The following is a 21,594-nucleotide window of genomic DNA, read 5'->3' as shown; positions in this document are numbered from 1 at the left end:
ATAAGTGTTATGCCAATGAATCGCAGTCCTAGGTTGGCTCTACCCACAACAATATCTATGTGATCGTTCCAATTTAAGGTATTTGTAATCCCTAAAGATTTAGTTGAATTTACCGCCTTCCGATTTTTATGACTTATCGCGTAATCGAAATTGATACAGAAAGCCACAGTACCCAGTATCAAAACAGATTTATCTGGTCCTGATGATGGGTCAAAGCCTTGCCTCTGGTACTCTGGTAATTATTTCCCGTTCAAAGCGCCTCAGATGCTAGACTACCAGTGACACAATCCACAGCGTTAGATTGCGTGACCTGTTTCCTTCTGCGTGAATGTTGTTTAGCTTACAGCGAAACGCGAGGCGTGTTTCGCTCTTGACCTAGAATTCCAGAGACAGCTTGCGATTGTCAGCGGCACATTTTCATTGCGCACCGGCGGTACCTTGATTCCTCCACCCAATGACGACCGTGTCTGTGTGGCACAGTTCACTAGGATTAATGAGCACTACGAGACAAGCTGACGTCACCAATCGCATTTTAGCAGTTGCTGCTGGTATAACAAACGCAATTTTATCCTCAAATGAGTCGTCTCTGAATACTTTAATGGGTAAGAGAAACACATGTGATAGAACTTCGAGTTAAAGGTTGGAAAATAACTGACAAGCAAACTCTGAATAGCAGCATATCTGTAACAGTAGTGTATGGCTGTGTGCAAATGAGACCACAGGTCTCTAATGAATGTCAGGAAACGTAAATGATAAATTATTCATGCCTTCAAAAGAGGCGATTCATATTCTGAGAGAGCACAGACATAATCATGCGACCATGATTAAAAACATGTTCCTAGTACAGTTTCTGAGCGAATATCTGCCCTTAGTCCAACATGCGGTTATCTTTGCACAATAACACCGAATTGCTTATGGCAGTTTAAGTTCTAAAGGTTTAAAAACCAAATTTTCGTGGAGATCAGGACACAGAAGCACATGCTTCCGAGTTAATAATAAAATTTACAGCTTTAAATTCGTATAGGTGCCTACTAGGAGACATGGAGATGTTTGGTAGGCAACACGGTTCTTTGCTATGCTACCTAACGGACTATAAACGAAAGCATCTGGTGCTCTCTGATTAATTCAATATAGATTTTCTTAGACAGTAATTATCTATAAACCTTATTTTGATCATACGATTTTATTCCAGTAATTATTCTTCAAGCTTGTCTAGATGAACGTAGTAGAGCCCCACTGGATATTCTCTTCGTAATTGAAGATCAAAAGCAAGCAAATGTACGTGTTCTCTGTAGATAATAGACGTCAAAATTATGATGGACAGCTGATTAGGATAAAATAAACAACCTGTTCTTATCGGGTAACGTAACATCACTATGGCATGCAGCTAGGATTATTAATGCCTCAGAGACAAAATATGTTAAAAATAATTTGCAAACGCGGTCTGGGATGAAGCTCCCAGAGATTAAAATACTAATAACAATCTATTCTGTAAGTTTTCATGATAATCTCAAAATACATAAGCAGGAAATTATTATAAATAACATAAAAAATACATATAAAAACCTTGGATCGCTAGTGAGATGAAGTATCTTGTAAATAGAAACAAGGACAGTTACACATTATCAAGAACAAGTAAATATTGTGTTATATTTGCACATTACAAAAATTACTCAAACTTATTAACTAAAATCATTAAAAAATCTAGCAGCATGCCTATTAGATCTTAAATTAGTAATTCAAATAGTAGAGTGAAATGTACATATAGTATGCAGCAAAAAAAAAAGCAGAATTGTACGTATATCGTAGGACTAAGTAATACAGGTATATACCTGTTAATTTGAATGGAAAGTTCATGGATTATAGCCCACAGATCGTAGGTATATTTAATACTCACTGACGAAGGAGTTTGACAGGAAAATCAAGGCAGCATACTGATAAAGCCAATTCCATAAAATTTATTGATCTGGCATTATCACCCACTTCCCCATCCTAAGTTAAGGAAATAACGAATTCTCACAAAAATAATACACAATTTACAGTTCGTGTTACAGCCAGTAAAATATTAAAGACATGTCAGATAATAATGACAATTAGATCTGACTACGTAAAGTATCACAAAGTCAGGACAGTTGTCAAATTATTTATAAAGAAAGTGACAGAAGCAATATTGGTAATATTACTAAACCCTTATATGCCTCCTGAGCGTGTGTGGTGGTGCAAGTTCACCTGTATGCAATGTTTGCAGCTTTAACACAACACCACTCTAGAGTACGGCATATTGACACAGGACGAGTGATCATAATGTTCGTTGCATTGATAAGGAATATCAGGAGGAATTAACTCGTACCGATATAAAACGAGCGAAACAATGCTCGTTGCTTTTACAAAGTAATCCCTGCAACAACTAAATCGAATAGGTATAAGACGAGCGAATGCTGCATTCGTTTATTGGACAGTATAATAAGTAAATTATCCTTGTAGTGGGCCACATTCCATCAGAATTTCTAGAATAATTGGAGAAAGTGGCAACAAAACGACTATGCACGTTGGTGCGTAGAATGTATGAGTCTGGCGACATACCATCTGACTTTCGGAAAGCATCATCCACACACGAAGAAAGCAAGATCTGACAAGTACGAGGATTACCGCAAAGTCAGCTTAACAGCTTATGCATCCAAGTTGTTTACAAGAATAATATAGAGATGAATGGAAAACAAAATTGAGGATGCGCTAGATGACGATCAGATTGGCTTTAGGAAAGGTAAAGGCACGAGGGAGGCAATTCTGACGTTGCAGTTAATAATGGAAGCAAGATTAAAGAAAAATCAAGACACGTCTATAGGATTTGTCGACCTTGAAAAAGCGTTCGACAGTGGAAAATGGTGTAAAATGTTCGAAATTCTGGGAGAAGTAGAGGTAAGCTATAGGGAGAGACGGATCATATACCATATGTACAACAGCCAAGAGGGAATAATAACAGTAGACGATCAAGAATGAAGTGCTCGTATTAAACATGGTGTTAGACAGGGATGTAGCCTTTCGCCCCTACTGTTCAATCTGTACATACAGGAATCAATGATAGAAATAAAAGAGAGGTACAGGAGTGGAATTAAAATTCAAGGTGAAAGGATATCAGTGATACGATTCGCTGATGACATTGCTATCCTCAGTGAAAGTGTGGGAGAATTACACAATCTTCTGAACGGATTGAACAGTCTAGTGAGTACAGAGTATGGATTCAGAATAAATCGAAGAAAGACGAAGGTAATCAGAAGTAGTAGAAATGAGAGCAACGGGAAACCTAACATCAGGATTGATGGTCACGAAGTAGTTGATGTTAAGGAATTCTGGTACCTAGGCAGTAAAATAACCAATGCGGACGGAGCAAGGAGGACATTAAAAACAGACTAGCTACGGAAAAAAAGACATTCCTGGCCAAGAGAAGTCTACTAATATCAAACATCGGCCGTAATTTGAGGAAGAAACTTCTGAGAATGTACGACTGGATTACAGCATTGTATGGTAGTGAAACATGGACTGTGGGAAAACCGGAACAGAAGAGAATCGAAGAATTTGAGATGTGGTGCTGCAGATGAAGGTTGAAAAATTAGGTGGACTGATAAGGTAAGGAATGAGGAGGTCCTGCGCAGAATCGGGCAGGAAAGGAATATGTGGAAACGCTGATAAGGAGAAGGGACAGGATGATAGGACAAAAAAACAAAAAAACAAATGCGCAATATTAATACCGACACACCGACGTGAACCCATTGAAAATACAACCGTTATATTTTATAGGTTCGCATAGCCAGGACGAGCTGAAGGACCTTGAAATGTGAGTGAGGACTGAGATTAACAATACTTTATTAGCTGTAATGATAAGCATGAGTCACAATGAAATTAACAGAGAGATAATTTCTATTTACAATTGGATTCCTGTTCGATGCTAACCCTGTGCGACGTACCAAAAAAAGGAAGAAAATTGCTGTGCAAGACTGCAGGGAGCTAGCAAGTAAGATTTGCTTATCTCGGCAGCTTACGTAATCGAGGAACATATTACAACAAAAAACCATGAATGTTAGCTAAGCGAACAAAAAACGTTGCGCGGCAAAGTAAGCAAGTAATGCCATGCTGCGTAGAATATGGATTGCCTCTGCAATTGCGATACTTACATCCAGTTAAGCAGCTGGTGTACGACAACCAGGACCGAACAGCAGCCAGAAATAATGCCCCTCCACGGCTTAGCAGAGTGCCCAGAATACATGGATCTAAGCTCGTTGCTCTCCCAAACTCTACATGGAGGGGATGGTGTTGCGAATGTGACAGGGGAGAATTGTTGCTACTTCCATGAAAAAGCAGGGGAAAGTATACGTAACTTCCCTTCTTTTTCGTGTAAGATGCACTTTTTTAAACACGAAGTTGGCACTCAGCCAGAACAGTGTCTTCATGATTGATCAGCCTGATGTGCCAAGAACCCTTTCCTGAGCGCTACAATACTATTGGCTGAACCAAATTTAGTGAATGCAACTGATTCTCGCGCGCTAGTAAAATGGTGCCGTGGCTTTTCTGTCTTTTGAAGCCATGCACAAAAGAAGGAATGTAGCTCCCAGTAGCAACTTGTGACAATAGCATTACAACACTGATCTGTAGTAATTTCTGACATTTTTGGGTAGTTATTGTAGTGTTCTATCTTTATGATAGCAATGTGTTCAATAAACAAACTTTCTCTTTTGAGAGGCATTTTTTTGTGTGGCTCACACTTTGTAAGGAAACTATATTTTATAGAATTAATAGCATAGCTAACTAGAATCTAATACCTGAACAAAAAGAATGCCAGTAATTTCGTCATTATTCATCAGCTGTAGAAAAGATATACGCTTATTTCTAACTGGAGGAAAACCATTATTGAAATTCTGCAAGATGCAGTGTGAGGTGTACTACTGTTTCTCATAAATGTATATGACTTCCATTAAATACACATGAAGCAGAATTTGTTGTTTTTGCAGATAACAGAAGTATCATATTAATCCAATTAGACAGATATCAACAAAATAATCATTGGATAGTTTTCTACAACTGGTCTCTCTCGTAAGTTAACATAGGTAGCTTATCCAGATCAGCACATCACGTGTAGAACACTAATGATAAATATCAGATATGGACAAGAACTAGTAAGTAACGCCAACTCTTCAAAGCAGTTTAGATATACATGTTGAAAGAAAGAGAGAAAAATACGTTTCGAGTATCACAAACAACTCAGAAGAATCTTTGAGTAACAGAAAGAATACTTCAATTGATAGATGAAAGAAGGAAGTACAAAAATATTCAAGTAAAGTCAGGAATACAGAAACGTAAGTCACTTAGAAATGAAATAAATGGGAAGTGAAGAGTATCCAAGGCGAAATCGCTACAAGAAACGTGTGTGGGAATCGAAAAAGAAATAATTGTCGGACGGACTGATTTAGTATACAGAAAAGTCAAAAGCACTTTCTATGAAATAAAAAGAGGAGCGTTATTATTAAGAGTGCTGAGGGAATTTCCCTCTTAAACGCAGAGGAGATACCAGATATGTGGAAAGAATACATTGAAGGTCTCTATGAGGAGGAGGACTTGTATGATTTTCTCACGACCAGCTCAACACCTCAGCATCAAAGTTGTTAGTAAGAGTAATACACAGAAGAATGAATAATATGATTGAGGGTCTGCTAGACGGCGATCAGAATGGCTTTAGGAAAGGTTAAGGCCACAGAGAGACAATTCTGACGTTGCACTTGATAATGAAAGCAAGGCTGAAGAAAACTCAAAACACGCTCATAGGATTTGTGGACCCAGAAAAATAGTTCGAGAATGTAGAATTGTGTAAGTTGTTCGAAATTCTGATAAAATTAGAAGTAATCCATAGGGAAAGGCTGATAATAAAATCAAAGAGGGAACAGTAAGAATGGAGGAGCAAGAACAGAATTCTCGGATTGAAAAGGGATTGAGGTAGGGATGTGATCTTTCGGCCCTACTGTTCAATCTGTACTTCGAAGAAGAAAAGAAAGTGTCAAGAATGGGACTAAAATTCATAGTAAAAGAATATCAATGATAACATTCACTAATTACGTCGCTGCCCTCAGTGAAAGAGGAGAATTTCGGGAAGTGTTGAATGGAATGAACGGTCTAATAAGTACGAAATATGGACTCACAGTAAACTGAAGAAAGGTGAAAGCAATGAGGGGTAGCAGAAATGAGAACAGCGAGAAACATAACATCGAAATTGGTGACCATGAAGTAAACGAAGTTGAATTCCACTGTCTTGGAAGAAAATAACACATGACGTACGGAGTGAGGAGGACATAAAAAGCAAACTAGCACAGGCAAGGGGGGCATTCCTGCCCAAGAGGAGTCTACTAGTACAATATATTAGCCTTAATCAGAGGAAGAAGTTTCTGAGAATCAACGTTTGGGGCACAGCACTGTATGGTAGTGAAACATGGACAGTGGGAAAACCGGAACAGAAGAAAATCGAAGTGTTGGAGATGTGGTGCTATAGAAGGATGTTGAAAATTGTGTGAACTGATGTGGTATGAAGGAGAATCGCAAAGAAAGTAACATATTGAAAACACTGATAAGAAGAAGGCACAGGATGACAGAACAAATGTTTAGACATCGGGAATAACTTGTGTGGTACTGTAGGGAGGCATGGAAGGTATAAATTGTAGGGGAAGACAGAGATTGGAATACAGTCAACAAATATGAAACTTCCTGGCAGATTAAAACTGTGTGCCCGACCGAGACTCGAACTCGGGACCTTTGCCTTTCGCGGGCAAGTGCTCTACCAACTGAGCTACCGGAGCACGACTCACGCCCGGTACTCACAGCTTTACTTCTGCCAGTACCTCGTCTCCTACCTTCCAAACTTTACAGAAGCTCTCCTGCGAAACTTGCAGAACTAGCACTCCTGAAAGAAAGGATATTGCGGAGACATGGCTTAGCCACAGCCTGGGGGATGTGCTCAGTTGGTAGAGCACTTGCCCGCGAAAGGCAAAGGTCCCGAGTTCAGGTCTCGGTCGGGCACACAGTTTTAATCTGCCAGGAAGTTTCATATCGGCGTACACTCCGCTGCAGAGTGAAAATCTCATTCTGGAAACATTCCCCAGGCTGTGGCTAAGCCATGTCTCCGCAATATCCTCTCTTTCAGGAGTGCTAGTTCTGCAAGTTTCGCAGGAGAGCTTTTGTAAAGTTTGGAAGGTAGGAGACGAGGTACTGGCAGAAGTAAAGCTGTGAGTACCGCGCGTGAGTCGTGCTCCGGTAGCTCAGTTGGTAGAGCACTTGCCCGCGAAAGGCAAAGGTCCCGAGTTCGAGTCTCGGTCGGGCACACAGTTTTAATCTGCCAGGAAGTTTCATATCAGCGCACACTCTGCTGCGCAGTGAAAATCTCATTCCAGTCAGCAAATAATTGAGGATGTAAGGTGCAAGTGCTACTCTGAGATGAAGAAATGGTCTCAAGGGGGAGAATTCGTGGTGGGCAGCATAGCGAACTTATGTTAGCACATTTTGCACTTCATTTCATTAAAGTCTTGAAGAATAACACATTAATCGCTTTATATAACTAGCTCTGTTCATTTAATAATGTCAGATTGAATTATATTCTGAGGTAATTCACTTTTAGAAAAGAAAGCTTTGTTTCAAAGAAGTATTCCATAAGAAACATATATGATGCTCATTCAATATTATTTTGAAGTTAACTGTTTTAGATGTTAAGTATTTTAACTACAGTGCAACAATAAAGCTACAGTTTCCACAAGTTTTTGTAAACAAGGAAACAAATTATATCTTTAACTATAATACTAGAAGAAAAAGCGCCCCCTATTGCTTTTAATTAAAAAGTCATTAGCACAGAAAAGGACGAATAATGTTGCTACCAGCTTTTTTGATCGTTTAACGAATAATTTTAAACGATGAACAGATAGCAAAGTTAAATTTGAAAGCTCCTTAAGGGCGTCTCCTTCTTTCCTATGACACTTTTTTATTTATAAATTTTTGCATGAAAAGTGTTAAATAAATGTTATTAAACTAAATATTCTTTCCTGTTATGTGAACTAATCTGTAAGTGGTCATCATACAGTTGATTAAGTTTATAATCTATGCACTGATTCGTTCAAAATCATTACACCATACTGTGCAAGCGTTCCACATAATTACAGTATGGATCTTGAGGATTTCAATTCTAGCCTGCTCTACACTTGCAGGCCAGGCCTTGAAGAAGCTGTCATCCAAGGCCTTATTCACAGATAGAGCCGAAATTCGTGCGTTTCTTCTGTCTGTGATTTGTCTTGATGATATCTCTGTCATATGAAAACTTTTTACTCACTGTGGGATGCTTGGTCAAGAGAGAACGTGAAAACATGTGTTGTGTATAACGTGTGGCTATCGAAAGGAAGAAAATGTTTTCATAATAACACACTGTCAGAAATGAAAATTCCTAACAGCTTTTCATAATCATGCTATCGTTTGCCAGTCATTTAATTAAAAAAAATGTTACAGTTGTGCTATTTCACCCTGTTAAATAGGAACATCGGTAAACAAAGTACAAGAAACAAAAATAGATATTGGTAAAAAGTAAGAGGGAATAAAAATATTTAATAATGAAAAGTAAAACGTTTCCTTAACGACTTCAGATATTATGACTTCAACAGACACGCATGCCGGCCGGAGTGGCCGAGCGGTTGTAGGCGCTACAGTCTGGAACCTCCCGACCGCTATGGTCGCAGGTTCGAATCCTCTCTCGGGCATGGATGTGTGTGATGTCCTTAGGTTAGTTAGGTTTAAGTAGTTCTAAGTTCTTGGGGACTGCTGACCTCAGAAGTTAAGACCCATAGTGTTCAGAGCCATTTGAACCATCTGAATGACTTTAAAATGTTCTTGCAGCTATTTTCCTTCTTTTGGGTAGGCGATGTACCAGCATTCATTGTATTCAGCTATTAGTTGACTTTTACTTCTGTCCCTCTTTTTATTTCTGTCATGATTTTCGTTATCCTGTATGTGTCAAAGGTAGTGTTCAGTGCTCTAGACTACGCAACAGAATCAAAGGATCATGTATTCGAAACCATGTAATAGTCTCCCACTGCGACACAGAAATTTGAAATTTGGCTCGTAGGTGCCTAGAGTCTTCTTCGGTAAAGATGCAAAAGGGTGGCGTCCTGAGACGTCAACTTCGGGTTTGACGGCGCTTCAAACAACAAGGTGAGGACATACGCGAAAATAAGGTAACATCTCAGTTCATGGGTCTTGTGAGACGGGTTAATTTTATCAAAATTCTACCCAACACCACCCATATTTCACCTCTTCTTTTGACGCCTCTGCGATGATGGTCCGAACCGCTACGCCTAGCGTTGAAATCAACCAGTTCGCTTACGGGTGGCCGAGGAAAACATTTCGGACACACCGCCGCTCAGTTTCAACGCGGGAGGCCTCAGGGTGTGGTGTAAGGGGCGTCTGTAAAACCAACCCTTTCCCTGGACCTTTAATTCCCAGATATTTCGCGATCGAAGACGACACTTGATAGTGTGATGAGCGACAGGACGACGTTCTTGACAACATTGGACACTGATGACACATGTGGACGTTTCAACCCTTCTCTTTGGACTTCATAGGGCTGCATCTACATTGAATGTGATTGCACCCCTTTGGTGTACATCATACCGCGATTTTTGCTATCGTAAACAAAAATGGCTCTGAGCACTATGCGACTTAACTTCTGAGGTCATCAGTCACCTAGAACTTAGAACTAATTAAACCTAACTAACCTAAGGACATCACACACATCCATGCCCGAGGCAGGATTCGAACCTGCGACCGGAGCGGTCGCTCGGCTCCAGACTGTAGCGCCTAGAACCGCACGGCCCTATCGTAAACAGCCTGGTACCACTAGGGATCTTTGAAAACCATCGACGAAATTTGAATACGATCCGAAGCAGCAAAGGATGCTTAGGTCCTTTAGCCCTCCTGTTTCACATCCTAATGTGGCGTGGTTACGGGTTGTGCGACGTTGACGCATGCATAAATAAAACAGCAAATGGTCTCTGTAAGACACCCCTGTTCGGCAGACTCCTCAGTGGCACGCGCCCACCTTCATTAAGAATTTTAAAAATGACAACCTGCAAAGCAGTCCTAGTCACCTGCAAGCAGGCAACCCCTTGTCACCCTCCGAATCCAGCGGTATGTCCACAGGCGCCTAGGACTACTATTCAGGTCGTCTCTGTACTGGTTCTTTTCACTTCGTTTTGGCCTACTAGGGATCATGGGGCTCGTCTTAACTCTTAGCTAGGGTCTTCTGCTTATTCTTGGTCCAGTATGCCTTCATCTCCTGGCTCTGAGCCAGCTTCCTCTTATGCATTCACTTAGGTCTGGTGGTGCGTGTACACTTCTTGCATGTGTGAGACAGTGGGAAGACTCCCTGCAGGATGGCCTGTCGGTATTGACTTCGGCTCTCGGTTGTCTTCAATGGGATCTGTAGATCATCTAAGTCTGATTTAACAGAGGTGATCCACTTGGCTTTGGACGCCTTTCCCCTACTTGTCACTGTGAGGATCCTGTTGGTGAGCCTGGAGTGATTCAGGTGGGTCATGGGCCCATAGAAGGTCAGTCGCCTTTTCCTCATACATGTGACTATGTCTTCCTGATGTTCACAGAGCTGTTATTGTGCTTGATTCTGTAGGTACCGTCTTACGGCTCCTAGTACTCTCCTCAGTATCTTCCTCTCTTTAAGTTCTAGTTTCCTGAGTCGGCCCTTTAGACTCATCAAGAGGCACTCAGAGGCATAGAGCGCAGGGGGTTTTACTACCGAGTTGTAGTGCTTCGGCTTTATGTTCTAGGATAGGTACTTGGAGGTAAAGATGTTCTTACACGAATGATAGTCCCTCTCTAACTTGGTATACCTGGCGTCTATGGTCAAGGTTCCGCTCTCGCTTGCTGAAATCCATTCTATCAAGTAGCTGACTGCAGGAACTTTACAGATAGTATTGCTTCCTAGTGGGATTGTAGAAGAAGCTTGCTTGATACTGGTGGTGAACTCATTCTTCTGGATGTTTACCCTCAAGCCGGTTTTTGGCGCAGTACTGTAGAGGCTCTGTAGTCGGTGAGTAGCCTCCTCCATGCTGTTGGCCAATAGTGTGAGATCATTAGCAAATAGCTGACAGGGTATATTGAGATTGTCTTTCTTGTACCCAAGCTTCAGTTCTGCTTCTGTTGACTCTGTGGAAGTCCATTCTCTGACAATTTTCTCCAGAATACAGTTGAAGAGGATGCAAGAGGGGCCATCCTCCTGCTTGACTCCTATCTGGATGGGAAAGCTCGAGAAGAGTTCACCCCTGAATTTGACTTTGGAGGTAGAGTTCTTCAGGGTAGCTTGGACCAGTCTGGTAGTCTTCCCATCTTGGCCTAGATCCCACAGAGAAGAGTGTCTGTCGATCTATTGAGTCATATGCCTTTTGGAAGTCTACCATAATGGCTACCCAGGGGTGTCCTCCTCGGCTCCTATATGAGAGGATGGTCTTGAGGTTCTGAATCTGTTCTGTGCAGGACCTACTTGCACAGAAACCAGCTGGGTATTCACCAAGTTGGGAGTCTAGCTGTTTGGTGATTCTATTTTGCAGGGCTTTCGAGAAGATCTTGTAGGTTCCTTTTTAAAATTTTCGCCCGCATCTCGTGGTCGTGCGGTAGCGTTCTCGCTTCCCACGCCCGGGTTCCCGGGTTCGATTCCCGCCGGGGTCAGGGATTTTCTCTGCCTCGTGATGGCTGGGTGTTGCGTGCTGTCCTTAGGTTAGTTAGGTTTAAGTAGTTCTAAGTTCTAGGGGACTTATGACCACAGCAGTTGAGTCCCATAGTGCTCAGAGCCATTTGAACCATTTTTTAAAATTTTCAATAAAAGTTGGCTGGTGCCACCGAGGATTTTGCTAACAGGAGAGTCTTAGAAGGACCCTTTGCCATTTTATTCATGTATGTGTCAACGCTGCACAGCCCATAGTCACGCTATATTAGGACTTGAAACAGGAGGGCTGAAAATGCATAAGCAACCGTTGCTGCTTCAGATCACGTTCAGATTTCGTCAGTGGTCCAACCTATACTCGAGAGCATAAAATGTGGTCTCGCTGCACTCAAAAGGGGTTCCATCACGTTCAGTGTGGATGGAGCCCCACAGTGTAGTACGAGAAGAGCTGAAATGGTCTCTGAGGTGAGTAGCGTTCTGTTGCTCATCACATTGCAAACTGTCGTTTTCTAGTGCAAAAGTCACGCCTTTTATGTCACCATTCCCAGAAGCCTTTCCGTGTCGTTAATGAGCGGAGGTGTGTCTGAAATGTTTTCCTCTGCCACTCATAAGAAACCGCGTGATTTCAATGCTGGGCGTCGCAGTTCTGACCTCCAAGGCAGAGGCTCAAAAGAAGGTGTGAAATGTATGACAGGGTGTGATGACCTTTCTCATTGTATGACACGTCCGCGATGACGTTGGTCAGAATTTTGGTGAATTTTGGTGCCACTGCGACATGAGTTATCGTCGTTACACCGCTCATGAACTTCTGGGCTCTAGCTTTTTTATTTTTTTTTTAAGTATCCACACCTCGCTGTTTGAAGCATCGTCGAGCCCAAGATCATTGGCATCTCTGAGCCAAATTTCAAACTTCTGCATCGCTATGAGAATTATGAGATATGAAAAAGGTGAATCTTTCGATAAACCCCCCCTATGACTATTAAATTCACTTATTACACTGAGTGCAGCAAGACATCATGAAATCGCATAAAATTGCTAGACTGCTTTTGCCTTGGATCTGCCAGGTGCGCAGTTCAGGACTGCAAGCAGGTCGCAAAAGATTTTCTTCCTATGCTTCTATGTACAGTTCAGACTACCTCCTTCCTGCTGAATTTCCACACGGACAATGGGGAAATCCACAACAATTGGGTTCTTCAGAGCAAACATCAACAAACACCGTACATACAGGGTTATTCATAAGTACCTCGGGGTTTTTAGAAAACCACTGCACGAATACTAACGACATAGAGGAAATAGAAACGTATCAGTTCACGGAGCATCTCTCCAAGTTTTTAACTCACATTACAGGTGCTCAATATGGGCAGCATTTGTGACACAGCATTTGTCACTATGATATTCAAACTCTTGCCATACACTCTCCAAACGTCACGGTCGATGTCAGCGATCGTTTCCCTACAACTCTTCCAAATTAAGTGCCAGTGGCGGCAGGAACACTCGATCTTTGACATAACCCCACAAGAAGAAATTACATGGAATTAAGTGGGGTGACTGTGAGGGCCAGTAAAGCAGAGAAGAGTTGAGCTCGTCCAGTCCAAAGCTGTGGCAGCTGAGCGCTGAGCTAATTACGAACGTCCGAAGAAAGTGTGCTGGAGTGCCGACTTGTTGCGAAATGAATTCTCCGTTGTCTTGGTGAAACCGTGACACAAGTCACTGCTGCAGCATACCCAGGTTCAAGAAATCAGAGTTCCCCCACAGAGAAAAATGTCCCATGAACGTTTGAAGAAAATGTGACAAGGAAGACATTTACTGTAAGTGGATCACGAATGTGTTCCACAATGTAGTGTTGATGTTCTGTGCCTCAAACACGTACGTTATGACGATTCGCCACTGCAAACAAATTTCTTTGAAAAACTGTCTTCCTTAAGTAATTGCTGCAAGTTTTCCCGAGTCAGGACGAAGCTCACTGTCCCGAGTACTTAGCGCCTCTGACAACTGCAGCCGATGTGGTGTTACAAGCAGGCCAATTCAGAACGTGTACTCTGAGCAGGAAATAGATTGCTCAGCTTATCCTCCAAAATGTCATACAAACTCTTCAACTACATTCAAATCAGGGAACTGAGAGGATCAGCACATAAGGTGTCATACTTCAAAATCAAATTTCTTAAGGGGCCAGTCTTCTCAATCATCCTACAATATGAGAGACTTTCACAATTTTTTTTAAAAGTAATGAAGCAGTCTACATAAATCTTTCGGCACATTATATACCGGGTGATCAAAAAGTCAGTATAAATTTGAAATCTTAATAAACCACGGAATAATGTAGATAGAGAGGTAAAAATTGACACACATGCTTGGAATGACATGGGGTTTTATTAGAACAAAAAAAAAAAAACAAAGTTCACAAAATGTCCGACAGATGGCGCTGGACAGCAAAACTGCTACCGTGACGGTTGAGAGGTACGCCGATATGTTACAGAATCGCATCATCCCCAGCCTGGCTGATAAACACCCGCTGGAACGTACGATGTTTATGCAGGATGGCTCTCCACCCGATATTGCTAGACGCGTGAAAGATCTCTTGCGAGCGTCGTTTGGTGATGATCGTGTGCTCAGCCGCCACTTTCGTCATGCTTGGCCTCCCAGGTCCCCAGACCTCAGTCCGTGCTATTATTGGCTTTGGGGTTACCTGAAGTCGCAAGTGTATCGTGATCGACCGACATCTCTAGGGATGCTGAAAGACAACATCCGACTCCAATGCCTCACCATAACTCCGGACATGCTTTACAGTGCTGTTCACATTATTCCTCGCCTACAGCTATTGTTGAGGAATGATGGTGGACATATTGAGCATTTCCTGTAAAGAACATCATCTTTGCTTTGTCTTACTTTGTTATGCTAATTATTGCTATTCTGATCAGATGAAGCGCCATATGTCGGACATTTTTTGAACTTTTGTATTTTTTTTCTAATAAGACCCCATGCCATTCTAAGCATGTGTGTCAATTGTACCTCTCTATCTACATTATTCCGTGATTTATTCAGTGTTTAAATTTATACTGACTTTTTTATCGCCCGGTATGTTGTATCCTGCCTAGTTGTCGAACATGGGGCGCCTAGCAAACCTGCTCCTCGGACGCTAGATAACAATTCAAGCAAATCGTATTAATGAGTTTTATTACAGAAAATAAATGACAATATTCAACTTTGAAAAGTACATAGATGTGTAGCAAGCAAAGGGCGACAGGCAGTATAACCAACGTCCTTCAGTATAACGATTCCAGTACAAGTGAAGTGATGCAATGGATGCTTCTATCCAGGTCGCTGGTGTTGAAGTGCCAACTCTCGTGTCTGCTGTAGAAGCGGCCGCAGCCAGCCGGGGGAGGCGCTTACGTTCTCTTCGCATAGAGGCCGCTGCTGTCGCGTTGTCGTCCTATAAAGGGGTCGGCCAGCGTGTTATTGGCTGACGTCTTCTTCACGGCCCCCTACGCACTAACGTTCCCAACTGGCGCTTGGCTTTACGCCGTAACAATTTATTGAATCTTGGACACCATTTTCTGCTTTTTTTAAGGAATTCAGTCATCATTAAGCCCACCGTCCGAGGAGCTAACGTTGTTCTGTCCAAAACGATGTATGTCAACGACGGAATTTCTGCAGTCTGCAAATCTTATCTGAAATTTTTAAAAAAATGATTTTCTCAATTTATAGCACGTTGCACAAGTAGTAATGGCACAGTTTCTTTTGAAATTTGACAAAATAATGAAACGGATGTTGGAACTGCTACTTCCAGGATCACTAAAGTTCAATCTTTCCACCTCGTTCGCGGACGAACTCTTGGACGCCTACCTGTTAGTTGATGTACTAATACGTTGTTAGGGAGAGTACCTTCTGCTTGGAGAACATGTCCTGCCCACTGCAGTCAACTTCTTGCAATCACTCTCCCAATATCAGCTTTCTTAAGCCACCGACATAGAGCTACCTTCTCCCTTCTTTTCCGTCTTCCAGTTTTTGTATTGTATATCAAAAGGTATGAATTGAAAAACAGTATGTATAATGTATGGGGGCAGGGGCAGCGTGTTATTATATGCGGTAGGACCGGGTTAAGGTACATCTTCATTTGACTTTTGCGTGGCTTCTAAGTGTGTGTTCCATGCTGTATACAGGGTGTTACATAAAGGTACGGCCAAACTTTCAGGAAACATTCCTCACACACAAATGAAGAAAAGATATTATGTGGACATGTGTCCGGAAACGCTTAATTTCCATGTTAGAGCTCATTTTAGTTTCGTCCACCTACGCTCAATGGAGCACGTTGTCATGATTTCATACGGGATACTCTACCTGTGCTGCTAGAACATGTGCCTTTACATGTACGACACAACATGTGGTTCATGCACGATGGAGCTCCTGCACATTTCAGTCGAAGTGTTCGTACGCTTCTCAACAACAGATTCGGTGACCGATGGATTGGTAGAGGCGGACCAATTCCATGGCCTCCGCGCTCTCCTGACCTCAACCCTCTTGACTTTCATTTATGGGGGCATTTGAAAGCTCTTGTCTACGCAACCCCGGTACCAAATGTAGAGACTCTTCGTGCTCGTATTGTGGACGGCTGTGATACAATACGCCATTCTCCAGGGCTGCATCAGCGCATCAGGGATTCCATGCTACCGAGGGTGGATGCATGTATCCTCGCTAACGGAGGACATTTTGAACATTTCCTGTAACAAAGTGTTTGAAGTCACGCTGGTACGTTCTGTTGCTGTGTGTTTCCATTCCATGATTAATGTGATTTGAAGAGAAGTAATAAAATGAGCTCTAACATGGAAAGTAAGCGTTTCCGGACACATGTCCACATAACATATTTTCTTTCTTTGTGTGTGAGGAATGTTTGCTGAAAGTTTGGCCGTACCTTTTCGTAACACCCTGTATAAGCAGTAGAATTTTTATTTGATGTAGTCAAAGACATTTTACTCTAAAAGAAAGCTTTCATTTTAGGCATAACATATTTCCAGATACATTGAAGATCCGAATAAACTGATTCACCTGCCTAACATCATGTAGGACCCCCACAAGCACGTAAAAGTGCCGCAACAAAACGTGGCATGGGCTCGACTGAAGTCTGGACTACGGCTGGAGGGAACTGACACCATGAATCTGCAGAGCTGTCCATAAATCCGTAAGAGTACAAAGGGGTGGAGATCTCTTCTGAATAGCACGTTGCAAGGCATCCCAGAGATGCTCAGTAATGTTCACGTCTGGGGAGTTTGGTGGCCAGCGGAAGTGTTTAAACTCAGAAGAGTGGTCCTGGAATCATTCTGTAGCAATTCTGGAAGCGTGGGCTGACGCACTGTCGTGCTGGAATTTCCCAAGTCCGTCGGAATGCACAATGGACATGAATGGATGCAGATGATCAAACAGGATGTCACCTGTCAGAGTCGCATCTAGACGTATCAGGGGTCACAAATCACTCCAACTGCACACGCCCGACACCATTACAAAGCCTCCACCAGCTTGAGCAGTCCCCTGCTGACATGCACGGTTCATAGATTCATGAGGTCGTCTTCATACCCGTACCTGTCCATCCCCTCGGTACAATATGAAGCAACATTCGTCCGACCAGGCAACATGTTTCCAGTCATCAACAGTTCAATGTCGATGTTGACTGGCCCAGGCGAGGCGTAAAGCTTTGTGTCGTGCAGTCATCAAGGGTAAACGAGTAGACGTCCGGCTCCGAAAGCCCGTATCACTGATGTTTCACTGAATGGTTCGCACGCTGACATTTGTTGATCATATTGAAATCTGCAGCAATTTGCGCAAGGGTTGCACTTCTGTCACTTTGAACGATTCTCTTCAGTCGTCGTTGGTCCCTTTCTTGCAGGAGCTTTTTCCGGTCGCAGAGACGACGGAGATTTGGTGCTTTACCGGATTCCTGATATTCACGGTAGACTTGTAAAATGGTCGCACAGGAAAGTCCCTAGTTCATCGCTACCTCGTCCGCCCCCGGTAGCTGAGTGGTCAGCGCGACAGAATGTCAATCCTAAGGGTCCGGGTTCGATTCCCGGCTGGGTCGGAGATTTTCTCCTCTCAAGGACATTTGTCCTAATCATCATCATTTCATACCCATCGACACGCAAGTCGCAGAAGTGGCGTCATGTCGAAAGACTTGCACCCGGCGAACGGTCTACCCGACGGGAGGCCCTAGTCACACGACATTTACATTTATCGCTACCTCGGAGATGCTGGGTCCCATCGCTCGTGAGCCGACTGTAACACCACGTTCAAATTCACTTAAATCTAGGTAACTGCCATTGTAGCTGCAGTAACCTAACTAACAACTTGCGCCAGACTCTTGTTGTCTTGTATAGGCGTTGCCGACCGCAGAACCGTATTCTGCCTGTTTACATATCTCTGTATTTGAATACGCGTGCATCTACCACTTTCTTTGGCGCTTCAATGTATAAGTAATGTATTATAGGGGTATCCTAATTACTTGCGGATTTATTGCAGATAACAAGCAGCTAAACGTATCAGAATGTGATATTAACGTATTATTCTTGCTGATAATGTAATGAAAGTATTATAATCCTGAAATCGTATATACACTCGTCAACAAAAGTTTTGCCTCACCCCGATCTGTTGTGCCTTTGTGTTGCGACTGTTACTGTTCCTGCAACGATCGGAAGGTCACCCCTGAAGTTGTAAATACACACACAGTTACCACGAGCCCTAACTACGGGTAGAACGCCGCACTCGACTGGACTGCAGATTTTCACTTGAAAGTAAAGCATCAGTAGTTCTGCGTTAGAGATGTCTGTGGAACATTAGAGTTAGCATTCACCATTCCACAAATGACAATCGCGACCAGTGTTCGGTTCTGCACCATCACGTTACACGCAGATGATTTGTCAACCACGGAAGTTGCTCGTCGTCAGTACCGGAGCCAAAGTGATGTGAGGATGATCGATATCTACGACTTTTTATTGAAAGGAACTGTGGACTGAGAGCTCCAGAACTGAATTCGGCATTCGAAGAGGTTACAGGATGACATTTGTTCCATCAAACTGTTAGCAGACGATAGCATGACACTACTCTCCGTTCCCGACCACCTAGGCTAGCATCACGTCTTACACCATAGCACCATGGACTCTGTTACAGATGAGCAACAAATCATGCAGAATGTAGGCCTCCAGGTTGGTGTCAGGTGTTGTTTTCGAACGAAACTCAGATCTGTTTGTAGCCCGATAATCGCAAACAACGTATATGGAGACAACCTTGTAACATACAACGCTCTCAACAGTATGTCCTACCGGTGCAACAAGGTTGTGGCAGAGTGATGCTCTGGGACGGCGTTATGTGGGGCCACCGGACACCTTTTGTAATCGTTGAAGGAAATCCCACTGCTCTACGGTATGGGAACGAGATTCCGCAAACCGGTAGTGGAGGAGTAACGCCAGAATTTTGGAGACAGTTCCATCTTGAAGGATGATAATCACGTGCTCATCGTACTGCTCTCCTGGACACGTCCCACCAGCATGCTAGGACTACCAGAATAGAATGGCCCGCCTGCTGCCAGGACATGAACTTAATCGAACACGTGTAGGACCGATTGAAACGAGTAGTTTCTGGACGTCGACAACGACCACATACACACAGCAAAAAAAGTTTTGCGTCACCTCGGTTTCGAGATATCCGGAACCTGTACAGAAAATTGGAATAGAGATCAACATAAATATCAAACTTCCTGGCAGATTAAAACTGTGTGCCCGACCGAGACTCGAATTCGGGACCTTTGCCTTTCGCGGGCAAGTGCTGTACCATCTGAGCTACCGAAGCACGACTCACGTCCGGTACTCACAGCTTTACTTCTGCCACTACCTCGTCTCCTACCTTCCAAACTTTACAGAAGCTCTCCTGCGAACCTTGCAGAACTAGCACTCCTGAAAGAAAGGATATTGCGGAGACATGGCTTAGCCACAGCCTGGGGGATGTTTCCAGAATGAGATTTTCACTCTGCAGTGGAGTGTGCGCTGATATGAAACTTCCTGGCAGATTAAAACTGTGTGCCCGACCGAGACTCGAACTCGGGACCTTTGCCTTTCGCGGGCAAGTGCTCTACCATCTGAGCTACCGAAGCAAGACTCACGCCCGGTACTCACAGCTTTACTTCTGCCAGTACCTCGTCTCCTACCTTCCAAACTTTACAGAAGCTCTCCTGCGAACCTTGCAGAACTAGCACTCCTGAAAGAAAGGATATTGCGGAGACATGGCTTAGCCACAGCCTGGGGTATGTTTCCAGAATGAGATTTTCACTCTGCAGTGGAGTGTGCGCTGATATGAAACTTCCTGGCAGATTAAAACTATGTGCCCGACCGAGACTCGAACTCGGGACCTTTGCCTTTCGCGGGCAAGTGCTCTACCATCTGAGCTACCGAAGCACGACTCACGCCCGGTACTCACAGCTTTACTTCTGCCAGTACCTCGTCTCCTACCTTCCAAACCTTACAGAAGCTCTCCTGCGAACCTTGCAGAAGCTGTGAGTACCGGGCGTGAGTCGAGCTTCGGTAGCTCAGATGGTAGAGCACTTGCCCGCGAAAGGCGAAGGTCCCGAGTTCGAGTCTCGGTCGGTCACACAGTTTTAATCTGCCAGGAAGTTTCATATCAGCGCACACTCCGCTGCAGAGTGAAAATCTCATTCTGGGAACATAAATAGCATTTCCACCCTTTTTATTGCTCACGAAAACCACACATTGCATGTTGTACCACCATACAGCGAAACCTTCAGAGATGGTGGTCCAGATTGCTGTACACACCGGTACCTCTAATACCCAGTAATAAGTCCCCTCGCACTGATGCATGCCTGTATTCGTCGTGGCATACTATCCACAAGTTCATCAAGGCACTGTTGGTCCAGGTTGTCCCCCTCTTCAACGGGGATTCGGCGTAGATTCCTCATAGTGGTTGGTGAGTCACGTCGTCCATTAACAGCCCTTTTCAATCTATCCCAGGCATGTTCGATAGGGTTCATGTGTGGAGAACATGCTGGCCACTCTAGTCGAGCGATGCCGTTATCCTGAAGAATCTCATTCACAAGATGTGCACGACGGGGCAGCGAATTGTCGTCCATGAAGACGAATGCCTCGCCAGTATGCAGCCGATATGGTTGCACTATCGATCGGGGGATGGCATTCGCGTATCGTACAGCCGTTACGGCGCCTTCAATGACCACCAGTGGTGTACGTCGGCCCCTCATAATGCCACCACAAAACAGCAGGGAACCAACAACTTGCTGCACTCGCTGGACAGTGTGTCTAAGGCGTTCAGCCATAATCCGTAGATGGAGGTGATCCACTGTAGTAGTAACCCTTGGGCGGCCTGAGTGAGGCATGTCATCGACAGTTCCTGTCTCTCTGTATCTCCTCCATGTCCGAATACCATCGTTTTGGTTCACTTCCCTTGTTGAGAGCCCTTCCTGGCACGAAGTAACAATGCGGACGCAATCGAACAGCGGAATTGAGCGTCTAGGCATGGTTGAACTACAGACAACACGAACTGTGTACCTCCTTCCTGGTGGAATGACTGGAACTGATCGGTTGTCGGACCCCTCCGCCTAACAGGTGCTGCTGATGCATGGTTGTTTACATCTTTTGGAGGGTTTAGTGACATCTCTGAACAATATCCACAGTCAACGCCTATCTTCAGGAGCTCTGGGAACCGGGGTGATGCAACACTTTTTTGATGTGTGTATTATGCGCAGAATCACCATCGAAGAGTGGGTCAATTTGGACCAGGATTGGCTTGATGATCTCATCGACCATATTCCATGACGGATTCAAGCCTGCATC

General features: G+C 43.5%; 2 non-coding genes across 2 annotated transcripts; one reads left to right on the top strand and one right to left on the bottom strand.

Moving 5' to 3' along the window:
* Positions 1–6,765: 6,765 nt before the first annotated feature.
* Positions 6,766–6,840, bottom strand: Trnas-cga. The gene has a single exon. It is a non-coding gene; the product is annotated as a tRNA-Ser (tRNA).
* A 446-nt stretch (positions 6,841–7,286) lies between these two features.
* Positions 7,287–7,361, top strand: Trnas-cga. Its single transcript has one exon. It is a non-coding gene; the product is annotated as a tRNA-Ser (tRNA).
* Positions 7,362–21,594: the final 14,233 nt, after the last annotated feature.

This window comes from Schistocerca americana, chromosome 6 (genome assembly GCF_021461395.2).
Source record: "Schistocerca americana isolate TAMUIC-IGC-003095 chromosome 6, iqSchAmer2.1, whole genome shotgun sequence".
Taxonomy (NCBI): Eukaryota; Metazoa; Arthropoda; class Insecta; order Orthoptera; family Acrididae; genus Schistocerca; species Schistocerca americana.
The sequence above is the reverse complement of the archived record's forward strand: the minus strand, read 5'-3'. Positions and strand labels throughout refer to the sequence as shown.